The sequence below is a fragment of the Onychomys torridus genome, chromosome 5 (assembly GCF_903995425.1).
Source record: "Onychomys torridus chromosome 5, mOncTor1.1, whole genome shotgun sequence".
In the NCBI taxonomy this organism is placed as follows: domain Eukaryota; kingdom Metazoa; phylum Chordata; class Mammalia; order Rodentia; family Cricetidae; genus Onychomys; species Onychomys torridus.
The window spans coordinates 86,852,480-86,860,103 of NC_050447.1; the positions used below are offsets into that span (position 1 = coordinate 86,852,480).

A 7,624-nucleotide genomic window follows, 5' to 3' on the forward strand; every position below is an offset into this window, starting at 1 on the left:
AAGAAAAAATCAGGAGTTCAAGGCCAGCCTCAGCTACACAAGGAGTTTGAAGCCAACTTGAGGTATATGAGACCCTGTCTCAAAACAAACCCAAAACAACATGTCCCCACCCCCAAAATTATAAAGTCAAATGTGAGTATGATAACATGCATAGCAAGTGCTTACTTTTATGAAAGAGAAAAGTGAAAAGCAGCCAGGTGTGGTGGTGTACGTTGGAGGCAGAGTCAAGAGAATCAGGGTCATAGGAAGACCCTATCCTAGAAGAATTCTGTCGCCAAATAAACTACCGCCACCACCAACAACAAAAGCAAGAAGAGAGAAGAAAAGGAAAGAGGAAACATTCCCTGAGGAGAATCTGTGGTATTAATGTTTGTGTCTCCCCCAAATCATAACCTCCAAAGTGATGGTACCTGTTGTCGGTAAGCCAATTCATGTTATTTTGTAATAGCCACCTCAGTGAACTGAGAATTGGTAAGAACAGGAACTAAAATTTTAGTTCTTTATGAATTAAGTTTTTTACCTGCAGCCCTGTGGCTCAGCTTGAATACTTGTGGTTAGAAAAAGAGAGCCAAATATTTTTACTTTAACATCTGTTTGCATTTTCTCCTATTTGCAAGGGAAACCATGTTTAGGATAAGTAATCCTTTCAAGACAGTTAGAATTGATAGCAAAATATATATTTTCCAGCAATTATTTGTCTCCTTTTGGGTCATTTTCTTTCTGTTTTGGCACTGGGGCAAGGTTTCTAGATACCCAGGTAACTTCAAGCTCATGAGTCTCTTGTCTCCCCTTCCTGAGTCTTGGGGATCACAGGTGGGCACACCATGACTGGCTCTATTTTAATCCCACATAAACATTGCTCTGTTTATTACCTCCTACTTCTGATAAATAACATTCTATAACGATAAAGTCCCATGTCCAAGCTTTACTTCCTAGGAGACGTTCTGACACCTCAATAGCTCATTTTTCTCCCACCCTCTCAGAGTCCTCTCACACTCTGTGGTTCCTCTAATGAGGACTGCCACTACACACACAGGAAAAGTCCTCTGTAAGGATGTGGACACATTGTTTATCCTTTCACAAAAAAATACCCATCCCTTCCTTGTAGATTATAATCAAAGAACAACATACTGTAATAATAAAAATGTTTTAACAAAAGAGCTCAAAGGGGAGAGATGGTTCAGTCCATAGAATGTTCACTGTGCAGGCCTGGGAACCTGAGTTCAGATCCCTGGCACCCACATAAAAAGCAGAGAGAAGTGGAGTCAAAGACTGGAGGATCATTGGGGCTTGCAGACGAGTCAGTCTAGCTGAATTGATAAGCCCCAGGTTTAGTGAGCAATACTGCCTTAGAAATTAATATGGGAGAAAGACTGAGGACAGCTGATGTTAACCTATGGACTCTATATGCATATGCACACATGAACATGCACACCCACACATGTGCATACAGACACACATGAATGCATGAAGGTACATATGCATGCATGCACACATCAGAGGGTATGTACAAAGAAAAAACCCAGGATAGATCCAGGCAGAAGAAAACCATCTACAAGTCAAGGAGGACAGCCTTAGGAGAAATTAGCCCAACTAACACAAATTTGGGTTCCTCTGACTCTTCTAGGACTGGGATCTCTGCATTTAACCAGGGAGCTGTCAACACACACTCACATGTGCTCATGCACACAGCAGAGCTCACACATGCCAGGGTTTATATAGCCTTTCCAAAGTTCTTTCCTGTGCAGCCATCTAAGCCCTTAAAAGAGAGTAGGGGTGGGGTGTAATCCAAGCAATACCATATGCTCAGGAAGCCCATTAGTGGAAACCAAAGCAGAAAAAGTTGAGTAACAACACATTTTGTAGTTTTGGTTGTGAGCCCAGCCTGTAACAGCCAAACTATCTCTCCAGGCCAAGTAGCACATTCTAAATCTGGTGTGTGTGTGTGTGTGTGTGTGTGTGTGTGTGTGTGTGTATGGGTATATGGGGTCAGAGATTGAAGAAGAATCCCACAATGGCCATCATTGGGCTGGATAATCACAATCATCAGCTAGCCAGTTAAAGAATCCAGCACCTCAAAAGGAGAGCCCAATGTGTGGCCCCGCCCAGCCTGAAATCTAAAGCTCACTTAAGACCTGTAGAGCAGGGGGCTGGAAAGATACCTCAGGAGTTAAGAGCACTAGCTGCTCTTCCAGAGGACTCAGGTTCAATTCCCAGCACCCACATGGCAGCTCACAACTGTCTGTAACATACCTACATTCAGGAAAAATAAAAATGCACATAAAATAAAAATAAATAAATCTTGAGAAGAAAAAGAAAAGAGCTGTAGCACATGTCCTCATTCAAAGACTTTAGAATGTGAACCCCGAAGTCTACTGTGGCAGCCTCAGCCTCAGCAAGGGAAACTGGGGGAGACAGGAGGGGGAGTAAGTGTCTCTCTTCCTTTGCACCCCACCCACGTCGGCTCGCTGGACAGCACATTCAAGATGGGTTGTTCTCACTCAATTCACTGACCCACACTCTGATTTCTGCAGATATTCTTGTCTCCCGTACCCCCAAATGCTTCCCATACTTAGGGATCAGACAGACTTTGCAAGGTTCACAGTTCTCTGGGTGTCCTTCAATACAGTTACATTCACACACACAATGGACCATCACAGCCACTTCCACACTCTTGCTTCCCAGGCACCTTCTGAGATGCACATAACAGGCATAGTTTGGTACCAGGAACACCATGAAGGACATGTCTCTGCCTGAGGAGTCCCCATGTTGAATAGGAAGGAGAAAGGCCACTTGCTGCTCTAGCTGGGAAAGGAACAGTAGTGGGCTTAGGGGCTGTTTTCAAAGAAGAGTCTTGGCTGGCCCAGGGGGACATTTACCAATTGGTAGGCTAACACAGGGAGAAGGGCAGCTGGTGTAACTGAAGAGCAGAGCCTGGACAAAGGTTTACATCTAGAGGTGATCCTGGAAGTCTGAGGGCACAGCCCGTGGTTTAAAATGATCATAGTGTGCATTGCAAGCAGGAGGGAGGCACCCCAGGCTGCAAGCAGGGCACAGTCTTCAGGGCTTTTAAAGGGTTTGACAGAACGTGGATAGATGTTTTGCTGCAGACAAGAAAGGCCATTGAATATTTACAGTGGGGGTGACACAGTCAGGTTTGTATCTTGTGTCGATGGCACTGAACTGTGGTGAGGAGAGAGAATCAGAAAGGCAACACTGGAGGGAAGTTCCTCTAGGCTGCCAGGGAGACCCTGTGGAGAGGAATGGAGGCCAGTATATGGCAAGTAAGAGACACAGAAGCAAAGGGGGCTGAAAAGGGATCAGTGGAGGATGAGTGAAGGGATACCTTGGGTTCGGGAGCATTCCTGAGAAGAGAGCATCTCATGGATATTGGCAGTTGGAGCCGTCCTTTACTGTGATGGGCATACTGGGGATGTGGAAGAGGGTGCGGGGGGGGGGGGGGGGGGGGCGGGGGGGGAGGCAGAGGCTCAAGGAAGGGTGGCTTCATGCCCAGTAGAAATGTCTATGGCAGGTGGACATGAGAACATCCTAACCAGGAAACAAAGATGTAGAAATTCTGAACACCCTCCCTTGGATTTCTAGCCAGGGTGATTCTCCACTTGACTCTGATTCTCATCTGGTGCAGTCTCCTTTTTGTATGCCTCTTTCAGGGCCTCTTGATACCTAGGAGTTTCAGAATGCTTAGAAGCAGTAGGCATCTTACCTTGGATGGACCACATCCTAGGCAGAATGGAAGGTCTAAAGACCCTAGATTTACCCTGAGATGGGTCTCACAAATGACTCAGCTCAAGCCTTTGATGTTCCCTGAGATGGTTCTTGCAAATGGGGCAGCTCCTACAAGGCTCATTGCTTGAACCCTAGACCACTTATCTGTGCCATTTTAGAATCTTCTTTTTACAATGATTGTTGGCCCTGAGAATTCAGCCTGGAGTGTGGGTCCTAAACAAATGCACCGCGATGCTGGAAAATTCTGTTGCTCTAGTTATGTGAGGAACATTTTTTTTCTGCTAACATCCTGTTCCTACTTGACACAAAATGCAAAAGAAACTTGAACCACTAGGGACACTCAAATTTCCCCAGTATTTGGGGGTAAGAGATTTGAGCATTGAGACTCAGGAGAAGTTGCATAAAAGCTATGGGCCCTGGCCAGGGAAAATGGTGTGTAAGTATGACCTGCACTGATTCAAGCTAGTTGGGTGCTATGAACACTCATTTCCTGTGAAGCCAACCAAGTTCTCAGGAAGAAGAAGGAAAGAGAAGCGGGGGGGGGGGGGGGGGGTATGGAGGTGACACTGATTTACTATGCCAACTTTGTTCTGTTATAGTAGAGTCCCTTGAACCCTGCAGTTGTAACTGCAATCTATGAAGCTTTACTATGGTGTTAGTAAAGGATGCTGTACTGGTTAGCTGTTTTTTTAATTTTAAACTTTTATTTTATGTGTATGGCTGTTTTGCCTGTATGTATGTCTGTGTACAATATTCATGCCTCCTACAAAAAGAGGCCAAAAGATGGTATTGGATCTTTGGAATTATATCTGTAATAGAGTTATAGACAGTTGTAGATTGGAAATCATGTAGGTGCTGGGAATCAACTTGGGGTCCTCTGGAAGAGCAAAGTGCAGTTTTAACCATAGAGACATTTCTCCGTCACCATGTTAGTTTCAATGTGTCCATCAGTACTTAGAGTGGGCTTTCCAATGAATGTGTTCAATAAGCACCAAATTTGCATTCACATTCACTAGATTTTTATAAGAAATTTTCTTGATGCAACTCTTTCATTGATATATCAGGATTTCTAGAGGCAAACTGGACAGAACTAAGAAGCCAAGTAATTGAAGGGTGTTGGCTTATCCCCAGTCTCTTAAAACCGCCTCCCCTGAGAGGAAGTAGGGTAGGATTGTGAGCCTGATCTTTTCTGTCCTGTGTGGGTTTGTTGTTGTTGTTGTTGTTTGTTTGTTTTTCCAAGAAGGGACTCACTATGTAGTCTATAGGCTGTCCTTACATTTATAATCTTTCTTGGCCTCTGGAGTGCTGAGGATTCATTTACCACAAATTTACAATTAATTTAAGAAGTGGTTTTCATTCTCATTTTGTAAATTCTTAGGACTTGACAATGGTCTTTCAGGGACTGCTGACTAGCTAGATTTCATATGACTTCTACTTAAGCAGACCTCTGTGTCACTGTCTCTCTCTAGCTGGTAGCATGGACAGGCTGTGCTGTTTGAAGTAAGCAATGGCAGCCATTTGTCAACACCAGTCTTGTTAATGCTATATCCACCCTGCTATTGCACCCAAGGCAACTGGAACTTTTAAGAATATTCCTTACATTGAGAAGAAATCTACCCCTTCTTTTTTTTTTTTCACTTAAGCAATCTTTAATAAAAATTATACATTAACTTCCTCTACTCCTATATTTTCTCAATCATTTCTTCCTTGTATTTGTCCTTCTCCTTTCCTACTTGGTGATTTCCTTTCCAGGATATATATTTTGTGGTCTTTGTCCACTTTTAACCTTGTGATATTCACCTTGATGGTACGGATGCCCACATGGACAGTTGTGTCATTAGCCTTTTCTCATTGCACCTGTTCAGTGTAGATGACAAATATTTCCCTGTAGACCTGGACCTCTTTGCCAATCTGCTGGCCTTTATAGTTTTCTCAGATAACCTGAACTTCAGCATCTTTTCAAATGGGCATAGATTGAATTATACTTCTGACTTAGCTCTTTGGAAAGATGGGAAGACATGATCTTCCTCCAAATGTGAGAAGGTGCATTGAAATACTGTTTGTGGTTCTTGCTTTGGTCTGACGTCACAAAAGGACTGAACTTCGTTTTGGTGACTGCCAATTCAGTGATGTCTGCAAAATGGAAGAGAGCCTTGATAACTCTTACTGAATGTTCTTCAAAGGCCTATGTGGTGAAGATTTGGTAAAGGCAATGACCAATTGGAAAGTGATGAAAACTAAGAAGTGGGCCCTTCTGTGAGGTCATTGAGGACTTTAAAGTATACCCTTGAAGGGGGTTGGGAATATGGGGTTCACCAGTTTTTCTCCCTTTAAAAATTTTTCATCCTGGCCACAAGGTGAATGGCTTTGATTCACCATGTGCTCTTACAATGAGGAACTGCCTCCCTCAGAGGTCCAAAAAGCCATGGACCACAGATCTTGCACCAAAATGTTTAAAACTATGAGCCAAAACTAAACCTCTTGTCTCTATAAACTAGTTATCTCAGTTCTTTGGTGCAGTGACCAAAGGCTGACATAGCAATGTTTGCTTCATTTTCCATTTTCACTAATGATCAAATTTTACAGGTCTATCCACCACACAAAAAAGCTAAGGTCAGTTCTTCAGCAGGCTATCCTTTTTATTGTTAAAGATTTCGTTTTTAGCATATTACCTTGACATTTTCATACATGTCGCCTACTTTGCTTACGTTCATATTACCTTACTTTGATCCCCTTTCACCTGTTACTCTTCTTCCTCCCTCAAATGGTCCCCCTTCTACTGTCTGGTCATAGATAACCTAGATTCCACGTGTGGGAGTGGACACACGGCATGCTTTTCTGAGTCTGGCTTATTTCATTTAACAGGACGACATCCAATTCCACTGATTTTCCTGAAAAACATACTTTCATTCTTCTTTATAGGTGAATGAACTTCTGTTGTGTAGGCATACCACATTTCTTTATCCATTCATCTGCAGATCAGCACTGAGGCAGACTTCAAACCTCAGCTGTTGTGAGTAGTGCTGTGATAACGACATGTAAGCATGTCTCTGGGATGCTTAGGGTCCTGTCGATACACTCCCAGGAGTGGCATAAGTGGTTCTATGGAAGCTCTGTTTTTAGTTGTTTGAGACCCCTCTCCCCCCCCCCCCCAGACTCCACCAATCTTCAGCAGTGGTGTATAACGCTCTTGTTCCCCACACTGTTGCAAACATTTACTGCTTTCTTGCTCTATTGCATCCTTGTATCGCTAATCGCTTCTACATGTTAATAGAGTGTCTGGTGTGGGCACCTTTCTAAGCTCTGTTACAAAGAACAGAATGGGGGGACATTACTTTCATGGATCTCTGTAACTTGAACACAGGAGATTTCTTCCTTTTAAGATACTGGTTGTTACTTGACTGTAGTAACAAATAACCTTTAGTGCTAGCTTAAACTAGCCAAATTCCCAGATTCTCTAAAGCTCTTCCACTAAGACTTGCAGAAAGTCAAATAACAGCCACTGCTTCTATAAAATGCCATCCGCAGGCCGGCCCCACCATCTGTTTGCTTTCTGCATTTAGCAACTATAAAAATAACAGAAGCACCCAACAGCAATTATGCATTTATAAGTACATTGTTTGCTAAGTCTTTTTAAAGTTAGAAGGTTGCAGCTGTCTCTTCTACAGAAAGACACACTTAGTGGGCCCTGGGTGACAGGTGTAGCTTGTTTTACCATGGCTTGAAGGACAGCTGCAAAACTGATGACCTGTGGATAGCTGATGACATGACCTTTCTCGAGTCATACAGCCTCTCTAGCTTCAGCAACATATCAAATACAATAGGGCACATCCGCCTTCCCCCTTCATCAAGAAGCTGCAAAGGGACAAAGAAAGCT

The 7,624-nt window shown here is 43.3% G+C and overlaps 1 pseudogene; it reads right to left on the minus strand.

Annotated features, from left to right (window-relative positions):
- Positions 1 to 5,429: 5,429 nt before the first annotated feature.
- LOC118584609 lies at positions 5,430 to 6,437 on the minus strand (annotated as a pseudogene).
- Between the last annotated feature and the right edge of the window lie 1,187 nt (positions 6,438 to 7,624).